This window comes from Nomascus leucogenys, chromosome 11 (assembly GCF_006542625.1).
Source record: "Nomascus leucogenys isolate Asia chromosome 11, Asia_NLE_v1, whole genome shotgun sequence".
NCBI lineage: Eukaryota > Metazoa > Chordata > Mammalia > Primates > Hylobatidae > Nomascus > Nomascus leucogenys.
The window spans coordinates 115,247,765-115,263,889 of NC_044391.1; the positions used below are offsets into that span (position 1 = coordinate 115,247,765).

The 16,125-nt window shown below is 49.2% G+C and overlaps 1 long non-coding RNA gene across 1 annotated transcript; it reads right to left on the reverse strand.

Moving 5' to 3' along the window:
• Positions 1-3,848: 3,848 nt before the first annotated feature.
• LOC115837317 lies at positions 3,849-15,561 on the reverse strand. Its single transcript, XR_004032368.1, has 3 exons — positions 15,355-15,561; positions 8,419-8,696; positions 3,849-6,402 (listed from the first exon to the last, which is right to left on the reverse strand). It is a non-coding gene; the product is annotated as an uncharacterized LOC115837317 (long non-coding RNA).
• Between the last annotated feature and the right edge of the window lie 564 nt (positions 15,562-16,125).

The following is a 16,125-nucleotide window of genomic DNA, read 5'->3' on the forward strand; positions in this document are numbered from 1 at the left end:
CGCCGGGATCCACCCGGCCCCGGGACCCGCTGGACCTGCCCCACGCCCTGGAGCGTCCCTTTCCCGGTGGGGACCCTCCAGCGGCCTGAGTTTGAGAGAAGATCTAACCTAAGCCGCCACAGTGAGGGACCACATTTAGAAGATCCGAGCCTGCCCAGCCTCCTCTCCTGCAGCTGAACAGACCTAACTGACCACAGCCAGGAGTGGGTCATTCGAGGGTGAGGAGAGGTTTTCGACGTAAAATACACACGTGGGTGACCTCAAACATACTCTCTGCGCCTCATGTTGAACAAAATGGAGCTAGGCAGTTTGGGGTTTTCTGTTTGTTTGTTTTGACATGGTGTGTCACTCTGTTGCCCAAGCTGGAGTGCAGTGGTGCAATCTCGGCTCACTGCAACCTCCGTCTCCCAGGTTCAAGTGATTCTCCTGCCTCAGCCTCCCAAGTAGCTGGGATTACAGGCACGCGCCACCACACCACGCCCGGCTAATTTTTGTATCTTTAGTAGAGAAAGGGTTTCGCCATGTTGGCCAGGCTGGTCTCGAACTCCTGACCTCAGGTGATCTGCCCGCCTCAGCCTCCTAAAGTGCTGGGATTACAGGAGTGAGCCACCACGTGGAGCTAGGCAGTTTTAAGAGTGATCAATAATGTATGAGACACGCTCTTTTCTAGTAGGTGCTGCTTAAATCATAATTACAGTGTCATTGTTGCATGGAACCTACAGCATCCAATGTAAGAGGCTTTGAAAAGTGCTTCTGGGCCAGACAAGGTGGCTTCCCCCTGTAATCCCAGCAACTCTTGGGGCTGAAGTGGGAGGATTGCTTGAGGCCAGGAGTGCAAACACAGTCTGGGAAACATGGCAAGATCTCATCTCTAAAAAATAAAATAAATTCTCCAGGCCTGGTGGTGCCCACCTACAGTCTTAGCCACTCAGGGGGCTGAGACACGAGAATTGCTTGAGCCCAGGAGTTTAAGGCTCCAGGGAGCTATGATCACAGCACCGTACTCTAGCCTGGGCAACAAAAGAGACCCAGTCTCTTTTAAAAATTTAAAAATAAAATAAGAATGAAAGTGCTCTGAAGTGATGAGGACTGCAATGGAGCGTCAACAGCAGGCTAGGCAAATCATAGCACCTGCTCCTCCACTGACAGAAACCTCCTCCATGCGCCCCCTGCTCCTGCCTAAGCTCCTCTGCAGAGGGACCTTCAAAGCCTGGGGCAAGCTCCCGGGCAGGTGCTGCACAATGATAAATCCTGATGCATACGACCCCTAGACAAGGCTAATGGGCCACACTGTGGGAAGCCAGGAGGTAATTGAATGGAGAGATTTCCCTGGGTGGCTGGGAGGGCCGTTCCACGTTAAACCATGCCGAGCTCCATGCCGAGCTCCGTTGCTCACAGAGGATCTGGCCAGCGCCCACAGGGAGTGGGTGAAAGAACATTCACTGGTAGAAAAGAGTGCAGCCTCCCAGGGAGCTTCCCATAGGGCCAGAGAGCTCGCACTCCAGCTCCCCAGTGGCACCCCGGATTAGTTAAAAGGCTGTCCTCATTGGTGCCTACCCAGAGGACTCCTGATACATCGGATGAGGCCTGGGCAGGCAGGTGGGAAGCACAAACCCACAGACAGCTGAGAACAGATACAAATCCTCCCAACAGAAGACCATTTGTTCCTTCTCCGTTGGGGTGGGCGCTGAGGAAGGCAGTTTGTTGCAGAGTGGAGCAGACAGCAAGCTGACTGCTGTCCCCAGATTGCCGCCCACACCTAACCAGGACTAGCCCTGGGAGCAAGGAGGGAAAACGTAGGACAGCGACCAACCGTGGTCCTGAGGATGGGTGAGCACACTCCTACTCCTTCACGCAGCTCATTCCAGGCACCAGATCCCAGTGATGCTGTGTCATCCACAGCACACCAGCGGTTACACCTGAGATTCCCAAAGAAGTAATGGATTTGGCATTTTCTTTTCTTTTTTTTTTGAGACGGAGTCTCGCTTCTCGCTTTTGTTGCCCAGGCTGGAGTGCAATGGCATGATCTCGGCTCACAGTAACCTCTGCCTCCTGGGTTTAAGTGATTCTCCTGCCTCGGCCTCCCAAGTGGCTGGGATTACAGGCATGTGTCACCATGCCCGGCTAATTTTGTATTTTTAGTAGAGACAGGGTTTCTCCATGTTGGTCAGGCTGGTCTCAAACTCCTGACCTTGTGATCCACCCACCTCACCCTCCCAAAGTGCTGGGATTACAGGCGTGAGCCACTGCACCTGGCCGGATTTGGCATTTTCTTTTCTTTTTCTTTTTCCTTTTTTTTTTTTTTTTAGATGGAGTCTTGCTCTGTCGCCCAGGCTGGAGTGCAGTGGCGCGATCTCAGCTCACTGCAAGCTCCGCCTCCCAGGTTCACGCTATTCTCCTGCCTCAGCCTCCCGAGTAGCTGGGACTATAGGCACCCACCACCACGCCGGCTAATTTTTTGTATTTTTAGTAGAGACGGGGTTTCACCGTCTTAGCCAGGATGGTCTCGATCTCCTGACCTTGTGATCCGCCCACCTCGGCCTCCCAAAGTGCTGGTATTACAGGCGTGAGCCACCGCGCCCGGCCGGATTTGGCGTTTTCAAAGCACACCATGGTTTTCTTGCTGGATTGATGTCTGGCAAGCTTGCCTGCTAACTGGTCTGGGTGTACTTCCTTCTTTGATTTGTATATATTTTAACCTTTCATTTATATGTCCTGCCTATTTTTTTCATAGTGATCATGAATTAACTGGAAAAGTTTTTTGAATTATTAAAAAAAGAAATAGAACCCACTGAACAGTCTGAGAACTTAGATCTAGCAGTGAGAAAAACTTCTAGTTGAGACTAAAATAGAGCTTTAAACTACAAAGAGATGTAGAGGCCCGGGGCGCTTGTGGGCAAGCACGCGTCAGCATGGGGAGGAAGGGGCACAGTCGCAGCCCAGGACCCATGCTTATGCCCTCACCACTTCCATCCTCTCAGATAAGATCATTTCACTCCTGAGAGAGGATCTTCCTTCTCCTAAAGCCTCCTAAACCTCACGGCCCACACCCAGTCTGTCCGACGTGAAGGGACGCTGTCCTAGGGGCGTCGGGGAGCCAAGTGCAGGCTTCCTGAGGCAAATGTGCCGCACAAGATTTTCCCCATCTGGGATGGGGGAGCAACTGAAAGCCTGGCTGCTGGAATGCTCCTGAAACACATTAGGTGATCAGGCCTCAGGCAAGGCGGGATGAGGCCCAGGACAGATGACGCAATCTTGGCCTCCGCTAGAGGGCTGGCTTGGGAAGGAGGTGGAAAGCTTCCATAATGAGATTCCCAGCCCGGCTCAGTCAACCAGAGGCAGCGACATTAGCCAAGGGCCTTGCTCTGGCTGGAGCAGAATCCTACAGGCTGCTCTTGGAAGAACTGGTTTAATCTAGAGCAACAGGGTCTCAAAATAAGGGTATTTGTGTACGGGAGGGACGCTTTGGGGAGAGGAGAGAATATGTAAATATTTTTTGGTGGTGGTTTTAAAAGTCTGGGGAGAACTCTGCTAAATGAAAAACTTAACATACACTTAATATTCACATGCATTGCATAGAATAAAACAGCCCATTTTAAGTCTAAAGTTTTGCTTTTTAAAAACTATGAAAACTTCAAAATGAATTTTGTTCAACCTCCTCTCTTAATTCGACACTTAAATATTAACTGAACTGTTTCTGAACTCCGATTTTGAACTAGCTAAAAATGTTGTTTCGTTAGACGTTTGTGAAGCCCATAAGATTTCTCCCCAGTGGGGTATGACCCGCCTGCCCACTGGCGTGTGAGCGGCCTCCACAGCTCCTATGCGGCATGTATATAAAACCTGTGTTTAAGTCAACATCACATTATTTTTTTAAATGCTGGTTTTCAGTCTAATTCACAATTTTTTTGGAAGCTATAACATATTTGATGCTTTTACAGGCTCTCGACATTGATAATACTTGAATCATTGTGGGTGACCTTGGGCCTCTGGAGCTTCAAGGAACAAAGTTAAGTGACACATCCCCTTGCAGAAAAAGGCATATTCTGTATATCCTATATTCTATCTAACTATGGACTAGTCACCCTCATTATTCTGATTAGCATTCAAAAGCATCACCACAATAACTATTATACTATTTCGACATGGCATAGCACTGTATATGACATCTGTTCTGTTTCATTGTTGTGCCTTTAGCAAACACTTACTGATTTCCTCCAACGTGCCACGTTCTGTGCTTTCTGTTCTTGAAGCCACATTCAGTAGAAGATACCAACATGGGACAAATAAAGATGGTATTACGTTGTAAGTGTTAAAGAAATAAACAGAGCCAAAAGGAGGAAGGTATGAACTCTGCCCAGAAGAGGGAAGAGAAAGTAGGGAAGGCTTCCCTAAGGAGGAGGCATTGGGAATGGCTCCTTGCTCTTAGGGACCCTGTCTGGGATTGTAACCACAGCCTTCTGAATGGTTTCCAGCTCCCACACTTCAAGCAAGAGGATAAGTAAAGTTCTAACAGTGTGCTGGGTGACAGCCCTTACCAGCACCACAACCCACCATCCCACCCCCGCCAGGCCTGGAGCTCTTAGCAGGAGTGGGGAATAGCCATTCTGATGAAAAGTGACAGCCAGACCTCTGCAAGATGTCAACAAGGACCCTCCACCAACTAGTAATAAAGGAACACATTCATTTACTAAGCACTGACATTTTGAAGGGTAAATTCTGGTGAACAACACCCACTCATCCCTCTGACTCCTACTCTTAGCTAATGACCCTGAGAGTCAAATTGCTTTTGTACCTGCTGTTCCATCTGCCTAGAGCACCTTCCTTCTCTTTAAGGACAGGCAATATAGACACCAATTCATCCAGGAAGCCCTCCTGATAACCCCCAACTAAGGGAACTTCGGCACCCTCCAGTTCATTCATTCAACTAAAGCTTACTGAGCACACACTGTGTGGCTGACACAAGGGACACAGTAGGGAACAAAACAGACAACACATCCTGCCCTCGCAGAGCTTACATTCCAGTGCACGGAAATGAACAATAAGCAAAATAAACAAGGGAAACACATAGCGTATTAAGATAGAGGAGAATCGGTGGGGGCGGCCCACCCTGACAGGAGAGTGTCCTGATAACGGAATTTAGACTTGCCGGTGTGCAGGGCTCATATAGAGCAAACCCACTTTGAGTTTATTTCACGATTATTTTTAAATTCTCTACAGCTGACGCACCTCCTTAGGTCCTGTTCCTCGTCACCACTGAATCGGAATGCTACTGGATTGAAGAGTGACAGGTCAAATGGAGGAAGTAGAGTCAGGATGGAGGAGGAGGAATGGGTGTTGAATGGGTTGCAATTTTAAATAGGATGGTCAAGGAGGGAGCCATCACTAAGGTGACACGTGAGTAAAGATCTTGGAGGGAGGCCGGGTGTGATGGCTCACGCCTGTAATCCCAGCACTTCGGGAGGCTGAGGTGGGAGGATCATGAGGTCAGGAGATCAAGACCATCCTGGCTAGCATGGTGAAACCCCGTCTCTACTAAAAATACAAAAAAAAATGAGCCGGGTGTGGTAGCTGGCGCCTGTAGTCCCAGCTACTGGGGAGGCTGAGGCAGGAGAATGATGTGAACCCGGGAGGCAGAGCTTGCAGTGAGCGGAGATTACACCACTGCACTCCAGCCTGAGTGACAGAGTGAGACTCCGTCTCAAAAAAAAAAAAAAAAAAAAAAAAAAAAAATCTTGAAGGGAAAGAGTTCCAAGCAGAAGAAACAGTAAGTGCAAATGTCGTGAGGCAGGAGAGAGTGAGCACAGAGGAGAGCAGTGAGAGAACCAGAGAGAACAGGGACACGGACCACATGGTCCTTTGGAATGAATGTGGCTGACAGAGACCGGAGGGAAAAGATGGGATCTGACTGACTTTTTGAAAGGACTACTCTGGAAGCTGTGTGGAGAAGAGTCTGAAGGCAGGGTGGGAACTTACTGGGAAATAATGAGAACAGGGAGAGCCGGCTAGGAGACTCATAATACTCCAGCCAAGAGCCAGTGGTGGGTTGGACAAGGGGAGGGCAATAGTGGTGATGAGAAGTGTCTGATTTGGAAACGATGCCTCAGTTGAAGGGAGATAGGAACCTAAGAGAAGAATCAAAGAGGACACAAAGGATTTTTGGACTCGCCATTGGCTGAGATGGGAAATCTGTGGGCAAGAAGGGGTCTGTGTGTGGGCGGGGTGGGCAGGAGCTCAGCTCAGGATGAAATGTCTGTTACCTGCCAAGCATGATGTCTTAGAGGCAGTGGATTCTCAGCATACATAACTCTGAGAGTCAGCAGAGAAGTCTCATTTAAAGATAAGTGATGGAGAGTTCCAAGGATTGAGCCTTGATATTCTTTGTCATTCCTTCACAGGAATCTTTAGAGAAGATTGCAAAAGAGTCTGAGAGGCAGTGGCCAGAAGGAGAAGGAAAGCAGGTGGATGTGAAGAAAGTGTTCAACATGGAGGGAGGAACCAGCCATGTCAAATAATGCTGACAGCCAGGCAAGATGAGGACCAAGAAATGTCCACTGTATTTAGCAAAATGAGGACATTGGTGACCTCGACAAGAACAGTGTCAGGGATGACAGTGTGATTGCGGTGGATTCAAGGGAGAATGGGAGGAGAGAATTTGGAGATGATGAGTCCAGACAGTCATTTTGGAAAAAGCGGTAAGAACTGGGGCCATTCCCTGGGGGAGGAGGTGGGGTCAAGAGAAGGTGTCTTTACAAGGGAGAGATGGGAGCATGTTAGCATGCTGCTAGGAGAGACCCCATACAGAGGGAAAGATTGATGGTGCAAGGGACAGAAGGGAGACACTGGAGCGATGTCCATGAGCAGCCAGGAGGGCATGGGATGAATATTGCAGGGGGAGGGGCTGGCCTGAGCCATGGCGTGAAAAGTTCATCCACAGAACAGGAGAGGGACAGACACAAAACGCGGGCATGCGGTGAAGCGGGGGGTGAGGTGGGGACAGATGCTCGGGAGCATCTCTTCTGATTGCTTTTATCTTCTTCGTGAAGTAGGAAGCTGAGGCATCGCCCGAGAAGAAGGCTCAGCAAGTCGGTGTAAGGCAAGTGGGACTGTAAGCTCCACGAGGACAGGAACTTTGTCTCTTGTTTGCCATCGCCCCCCTGTGTTAGCACAGTGCTGGGGATGTACTATGTTCAAAAGGCATCTATTGGATGATGAACTAATGAATGGCAAAATGGGCAGATTATCACAGGACCTGAAACCACAGGACCTCGCCCTAAATGGGCACAGGCCAGATGCCCAGTGCTTTTTTTTTTTTTTTTTTGAGATGGGGTCTCACTCTTTTGCTCCGGCTGGAGTGCAGTGGCGCAATCACCAACCACTGCAGCCTCGCCTTCCCGGGCTCAGGCGATCCTCCCACCTCAGCTTCCCCAGCAGCTTGGACTACAGGTGCGCACCACCACACCCGGCTAATTTTTGTACTTTTTGTAGAGACAGGGCTTTGCCATGTTGCCCAGGCTGTTCTCGAATTCCTGTGCTCAAGTGATCCACCCACCTCCACCTCCAGAAATGCTGGGATTACAGGCGTGAGCCACCGTGCCTAGCCTGCCGAGTGCTGTTCTGCTTCATACACTTATATGTATAGCCATCAAATCCCAGGGCTGCCTTGGGGCCCTGGGCAACCTCTGGCCAGTGTCTTTCCTGCTCTTCCCTCTCTCACTGAGCTTAGAAGAGGATAGGCTTAGGTCTTCTTGTAAAATGACTAGTTTTCTCTAATTGAAGACCAGGGTACCCTATCACATTTGCATCTATTCTTTGCTCTTTTTCTCTTTCCTAGTGACCCTCATGTTGTCATATTTGTTGCCAAGCTCACTAAGGAGGGCACCACGGGACCAGGGTTGTCACCTCTAGGGAGAGGGGAAAGCTTGAAAATGACAACACATGGCCCTAGGATGTTCATAGGCGCCATCACAAGTCAACTGCTTCGTCAAGGCCCAGGGAATATTTTTCCTTGCAAATTACCAGTATTCTATCAATATTACTAGTAGTTTAAATTGTTTGGAATCTTCTGGTCCAAGGCAGAGCTGTGGGGCTGTGGAGGCAAAGTCCTGCCTGAAATGGGACCCCCTGCAGGGTGCCTAAGTCTAAGGGTCTAGGTCCTCAGCCACGGATCACACAGCCTGGAGCCTGTGAGTGAGAAGCCCCTGCCACCCTCCCCTCAGCCAGCATCCTAAACCCACAGGAGTCCCAGGGCTCTGCGACACTCTCTAGCCCAACTCTCTTCAACACCAAACCCCTTATGCGTCTGTCAGATGGTCCTTCAACTCCTGGGTGAAGTGCCCGTTAAAAAGTGAACTGCCAGAGAAGCAGTCGCTCCAGATGTCTTCAAAGGCCTGTGTCTGTAACCCCATCTGTCCTTACCTCAAAGGCCAGGCTCCCGTCCATCATGATGCGGAGAGGGGGGGAAAGGGCTGGGCTGGTCCTGTCAACTCCGATAAACAAGTGAAACACTGGCCAGGTGTTCCTGGAACTGGGATCTCCCCTTTTCTCTCTCATGCTGAGCTGCCTCTTGGAAACATTCGCAAGAGGGTGACAGTCTTCCCTCCAGATCCCTTCTTCGTCCCCAGGGCACCAGAAGAGCAGCTGGCAGCCGCAGCCACAGCACAGCCCTTGAATTCCGTGTCAGGTTTAAGAGGAGGCTGGCGGGTGGAAGATGGGAGAGGAATCCAATTATTTAGTCAATAAACATGTATTGAGAACCCAGTGTGTGCCCGGCACCCTTCAAGATGCTTGGGGTAGCTGAGTGAATGAAACCACAGGATCTGCTGCCTGCAGGGCTTGCATTCTAGTGAGGGGAAAGGTCAGAGTTCAGGCAGAGTCTTCCTGCCACAACGGCCTTCCCTTCCCCCAGGGCAAGAGGGATCCAGCCAGGCTCCTGCTGGGCCAATGGATCAGTGCCCGATCTGCTCCCAGAGCAAGCAGCCGCGGTCAGCGGAGACCCCACCCTCCAGATCTGCCAAGCACATCGGCTGACTCCAGCTCCCAGAGACACACAGCCACTCAGCAATCAACGAGAGTAGCTCCCAGCCACGGTTGGTGGCAACCCCAGGGCCCGCTGTGGGGGATGCTGTGGGTCCGCTCCCTGCCACCTGCTTCCTGCCTGTGTAGCCACAAGGGAAATACCACCTTCTGAGAAGGGGGAGCCTGTCACCCAGATAAGCAGGTTTCGCGGGCCACTTCCACAGGAAAACATACTTTCTAAGAAGCCAGTCTCCTTCCTCTCGCTGTTTTCCTGGCAAGCAGAAGCAGCATGAACACCTGCCGATCGCAGTGAGATGGGGTGGATTAAAGTAAACGCTCCTTACTTTTAAAAGGCCCAGCATCCCCTCAAATCCTGGGGGTGGCTTCCCAAATATAATCTTTTGAGAGAAAAATAATGCCCACATCTACCACTGTTTGCAAACAATTCAAACAACTTAGGTGTGTCTTCTCCCCGTTGCGGGCAATAAAAAGAGGCTGCTGACATCTGTTTCCTTTAAGAAGCTTGTAAAAAAATACTCATGCAGATGCACACGGTTGCTTGGCTATAAGCAAAGCAGCATGCCATTCCTGACCATCCATGGGCCCCTCCTAACCTGAGCACTTGCTGGGGCCAGAAGACCCCTGCCCCAGGGGCTGGCAAGGGGGTACATGGTTCGAGGGTGGTTTCCAGCTCCTAGGGTGGACCCTTGACCCAACCAACTCCTAATCAGCAAAAGCCAAACGAGACAAAACCACTGTGGGGAAACTTCTCCCTTTTTAAGCCCCAGCTTGTATAAATTCATTCTTTGTATACAACCATGGAAGGAGATTTGAGGTGAAACACAAGTCACCCCAACGGTGTAATGAACTTTCTGAAGCTTAAAAAAAAATCATCAAAACAAGGAGACAGTTGGGTGAGACATTTCCTCCAGTGCAAAATTAGTTTCTACATCAATGATTCTCAGAATAGGATAGGGTGCGGGGGGAGAGAGTATAATGAGTTTAGTGGCTTTTTCAAACTACCTGTGTGCTGCTCCCATCCTCAATTCTAGAGATTCTGGCACACGCCCCAGGAAGCCTCTCCTGACCCAGAACCCCCGTCACAGTGAGTTATTCTTACTCAATGGTTCTTAAAGATGAGCTTGCACCAGAAGCACCTGCAGGGCCCAGTAAAGCCCAAACCGCTTGTTCCCACCCCCAGTTTCTGATTCAGTAATCCTGGGGTGGGGTCCAGAATTTGCATTTCTAACAAGTTCGTAGGCGAGGCTGTTGCTGGTACCAGGGACCGCACCAAAAATCCTGCAGGTGTTTTGAGGCAGAAGATGATAAAGAACAACTGGGTTTGAAAAGAAATTATCTGCTGTGTATTGCAAAAGAACAACATCCAACCTCTTTGTAGCACCTCTTGATGCTGATGATATGGTGGTACACTGAAGTATTGTGGGGGATATGGCTGAGACCCCAAGGCTAGAGATAAGCACATGACCCAGATTCTAGCTCCATCCACCCCTACTTGCAGATCTCAGGCAGGCCAGCAAGTCCGCTCTGTGAGGTAAGGTTTGGGGTTGTCAGCTGCTCATTTAGCTAGAGCACAGATGTAAGGAGAATAGGGCATGGATTCCATCTCTACATGGGTCAGGAAGCTTGTCCTGTCCTGTGGCTGTGGGCAGTGGCTTATCAGGGGTCGACCCTCAGGCCACCGAGCAGGAGAATGCAAGGGCAGCCACCCCTCACCAATGAGGCTACTCAGTGCCCGCGATTGACCCACCCCAGCTACGGCAGAAACTTTCCACCCAGAAGGAAAGGCCCCGTTATTAGAATTCAGAAGGGACTTTGTGGCAACCAAACTTGCAGCGTATATGCCAACGTCGTGCCACACCCCAAAGATCAGTGATGGTTCCAGTCATGATCTAGAAAGAAACTGGGCCAGCGGTTCCAGGGAAGGAAACCCACAGCCTGGAAAGGTAGAATTTGAGAATTTTGATTTCCTATTAATTCTCATCCCACATGGGATTACACTGTCTGGTAATTATATGTGTGGGGTGGGGAAATCAGTTCCTCTACTTCCTCCACAGAAGGGAACTTGTTTGTCGGCACTTCCAGGGCCTAGCACAGCCCTGGAACACACTAGGTCCTCAGTTAATAATAAATCTTTTAAAGTCAGTGCCTCCCAGAGGGGAGAAAATACCATCAAAAGGCAGGACTTTGGGAACCTGGGAACCTAGTGTTCATCTTAGGAAGCTCAATGCCGTCTAGCAAGGAATTCTGCAGCCTTGGAGCAAAGATTCCTTCCCCTAATGCTGTTGGCTTGCCTGGCTCTGCTCCTGAATATTTAATTGGAGTAATTAAGTCTATCACCAACAGGCTGTCAGTCCCAGCATTCAAAAACTCTCCTGTTGTTCTTCCAAAGAGTTAATGATCTTCAGGCCTTGAAAAGATCCTGCATTTTTGGCTGGTTATCAAAATCAACTAGAGAAGAGCTGATTCCAGGATGCTGAGAGCCTTGCTCTCTTGCTCTGTGGTGGGGGCTGTGCTGGGCTAGGGGAAGGGGACTTGCATTCATACCCACAGACATTCCCACACACGCACACATGCACACACATACGTGCACATCAACACCAACACCAAAACTTAGGTGTTCACTGATTTCATGAGGCAATTCATTTTCTGCTGGGTGGGGTGGGGGGCGGGTGGGGTAGTGGTGTGGTGCAGTGTTGATGATTCCTGAGACATATCCTGTCTTGTATGTTTATACCTCTGCAGTTAGCCTTTCTTCTTTTTTGCCCCAGATCCTACTCAAAGTACCCCCTTAAGTATGGAATGCATGATGAACAGGCCAGATGATTCTATCAGTTCTCTTAGAGTTTCCTATATTCTATTCTACCCCTCAAGATCACTTTCACTTCCCAGACTAGTCATTATGATGCCCTAAATGCTGGTTAAGTGTCATGACAAAAAAAAAAAAATCCAGCTGAAAACTACTTGACCATTTTGCATAAAACTGGTGTCAACCCACTGGCCTGTTGTATAACTCGACAGGAGCCCCTTAGGAAATCTCTTTAGAGCTCAAAAGCCAGACGAATTTTCTCTCTCCCAAGAAATCCATATACTTTTCCCTGTTTTATTTTTGTCTTGACTGCCAAGAGCCTCAGAGTTAAATTTAATAATAGTTTTAGGTTTTGTATATTTACTTCCCGCTTTCTTCCTGTGGTCCTGAAATAACTATTTTAATAATCTTACCGAATGTATTTTATTTGTTGTAAGGCATCCAATTTTTTTTTCTTTTTTAGAAAACACAAGCTATCAATGATCTTAGTGTAAAATAAGAATAAGTGCAGGATCCTGCATTCAGAGGGAAAGCCAATTGCCTACAGAATGATGACTCCCTATAAACAAAAATTCCTGAATAAGATTAAGAGGGTCATAGTGGGCCACAAGCTGACGGTGCAACAGTAACCCTGTGCAGGGAAGCGGGTGGTCCCTAAGAGACCAGGCTTCTGAGTGTATGGTTACATTGTGAGGGCTCTCCTGTCTCCAGGATGCTATCTTATTTCAGCCCTCCATGAAGCTTGGTGGTTTAGCTTTACAATGGCCCCTAGAGAAGATCTTACTAAGAGTTGTAGAGAAAGGTTGCGTTGTGCTTAACTGCAATCGTTTCGCGTGTGAGAGCAAGCTAACGCACATCCATTAGACACCTACTGTTTTCTGAATCCGCCAGAGGGGCAGTAGGTCTTTTTCCTCAATGGTTTTCTATCACCAGTGTAGACAGAAGCCCTTGGAACCATGTTCTGCAGCAGCACAACAGGTGGGGTTTGGGAAGACGGTGCATCTCCTGCTGGCCAGGCTGCCTAGACCCTGGGGTGAGTATGCAAGTAGGTCTTGAACTCCCCTGTTCCCCCAGCTTTTAGAAAATTCTCACCCAATTGGACTGCTGTGAGGGGGACCTGATCTGAACCCTCAAACTCCTGCTCTGCAAAGCCTAGATGAGACAGAGGCCCAGCCTCAAAAGCACCTCACTGTTCAGGCCACGCAGGCAAGCTCCCGGAAGCTGGGCGTGGAGCAGTGCCACATGGTATGGTCCTAATTCTCCTGTCTCATCCTCCGCAGCCTTTGCTCCTGGAGCGGCTGTGTTGGGTGTTCTGGCACCAGTGGCCGCACGAGCCATGCTGGCCCCTTTCCCTGACGTTTTTTAAATATAAATTTTTAAATGTGTCTTTGAGATGAAAGCAAGAATGCCAAAAGTAGGCCGATGCTTTCTTGTGTTCAATTACAGCCCTGGGGAGTACCCCACACAAGGAACTGCTCAGAGCTCCAGCCAAGATGAAATCTGCTTTTCCAATAAGCACTTCAAATGGCAGGGGATGTTTTTGGCTGGCTTCAGCAACTGGGAGGCCAACAGTTAATGGGGCTGGGCACAGAGGCAGGGCTGCCCGCCATCAGGGGAAATCTGAAGCTGCCTTTCACAGCAGCTTTCACCACAACTGAAGTTACAAGATACTTGTCTGGCTCCCCCAAGCCAGTGGCATGAACCCACCTTTGGACTTCATTGAAAAGAACTTCCAAGATTTAATCTTCCAAGATTAAAGATTTTGATATCTAATGTATGGAGAGTTAATTACTCTCTATACAGTTTTTCTTCATTATTTTCTCAGGCCAAATTCCTTTACAGTAAGTGTTAGGCATGTCCAAATTATTTTACTGGACTGGAATTTTGTTGGTTTGAATATAGGCCACACCAGAAATGCTGATATAATGAAATGAGGATACTGATGGTGGTGGTGAGGATGGATGGATGGATGCATGAATCGATGGATAGATGGATGGATGGATGGATGCATGGATGGATGCATGGATGCATGGATGGATGGATGGATGGATGGATGCATGAATCGATGGATAGATGGATGCATGGATGGATGGATGGATGGATGGATGCATGGATGGATGGATGCATGCATGGATGGATGGATGCATGGATGGATGCATGGATGGATGCATGGATGGATCGATGGATGGATGGATGGATGGATGGATGGATGGATACATAGATTGGCTGGTAGTAGAGGTAGTGGCAGTGTTATAAGGTAAGTAGGGAAAGGTCTAACAGCTCCATTTCCCAAACCTAGAAGCTGAAATTCCACAAAGCAAATGACTGGCCCAAGCTTACCACAGGTGAGCCTGATGTAGAACCCAAGCCTTCTAAGTTATGCGCTCCTCAAGACACCAACTTGTACTTCAGTAATCTGTGTGGTGCTGTGACTGCATATCCGTGTCCTGCCCTGGCACAGAGCTTTCCAGACTCAGTCACAGTCATGGGTGCATTTTGCCTGGTTTAGTTACTAAGTATTGGCCAATTATCAAGTCGTGAAGGGAATCGTCACTAGGACTCGGGATTCCAGCTTCATTCTTGAATCCCTGAAGCCACTCCTGGATTTGAACAAATATTTCCTGACCCGTTAGGTAGAAGAAGAAGCACCAGGGTAAAGAGCAGGGATTTCCAAATTGCGGGGTGGATAAAGGATTTGTTAAAATACATATTCCTGGGCTTCATTTCCCTGCGAGGTTCTCAATGAGGAGGTCTGAAGCAGGTGCAGGAAATACAGGTTCAATAGCAAAACACTTAACCTCCTTGAAGTCTCGGTCCAAATGTCACCTGCGCAAGGTTTATCCTGACCACTCTATCTAAAATTGCAACACACATACAACCTCGTCACTCCCCAGCACCTCACCCTGCTCTCCTTTTCCCCCTAGTGCTCTCACCTGTTAGATATAGACTTGTTTCTTTTTTATTTTATTTATTTATTTTTTTTGAGACAGGGTCTCTCTCTGTCACCCAGGCTGGAGTGCAGTGGCACAATTACGGCTCACTGCAGTGTCAAGCTCCTGGGCTAAGACAATCCTCCTACCTCAGGCTCTCAAGTAGTTGGGGCTACAGGTGCGCCACCACACTCAGTAAATTTTTGTATATTTTGGTATAGATGTGGTTTCACCATGTTGCCCAGGCTGGTCTCGAACTCCTGGGTTCAAGTGATCCTTCCACCTCAGACTCCCAAAGTGTTGGGATTACAAGCATGAGCCACAGCACCTGGCTGACTTATTGCTTATACTTGTTTGTTCTTGGCCTCCCTTGGCCAGGACCTGTCTTTCTCATTGCTGAATCCCATGAGCCTGGAGCCAGGCCTAGGTCAGTAACTCCCTGTTGAAAACAACAGAGACTGAATGAGGAAGTAACTATAATTAATGCAGGTGGCTCGAGGTGCACACTTGGAGAAATGCTGCTCCAAGAGCATGAAGTTGGCACCGGCCCGACGGGGGTTGGGTCCCAGCTCTACCCACCTGCTGTGTGACTTCAGACAATTTAAGCCTCCTGAGCATCAGTTCTCTCTCCTCTGTGAAATGGAGACAATCCTTCTATCTTAGGGCTGCAACACAAGGATCCAGTAATATAACCAGGCATAGAGCAGGATGCTGCAGCGATACTTCCTCCTCCCTTATCTTCTGGGTGGAATTTTGCAAGCAGCGGTGTCTGAGCAGAAAATGAATCTGAAGCCTCCCAGGTGGGAGGGAGCACATTCTGTTTCTCATCAGGTGGAGAGAGGCGGGGAGGAAGAGTGAATGGAGGTCACCCATCAAGGGGAGTGTATAAGTCATCCCTGCCGGCTACCTCTGCAGCTCATAGGACACACATTCACCTCCCTCCCTCCCTCCTTCCCTTCCCACCAGCAGAAATGAACAAGCAGTTTCTCTGAGTAAACAGATGATAAATCACTGGCTAGAATCAGTACTCCCGCCAAAGCAGCATCATTGGAGATCTCAGGCAGAGCAAGCGCACGTGCTTGGGGACTGCAATTTGGATTTAGAGGCAGCCCTGCCAGGCCTGCACACTGCCGGGTGAGCATTCCTCCCAAAACAGCCCAGCCCGCTTCCCCGGGGCCCTTGGAGTAAGTCCCGCAGACTCTTGCCAGCCCCACCTGGAAGGACTTAAGCTCCAGCGTGGGGGATGTGGGTGAGATGGGAACGAGGATTTCCTGACAGCGATCCTGGGATGGGTGACTGAGCTTGTAGAGTTTTTCTCTGAGTTTTCTGAAGCAGATAGGATTTGGAGGT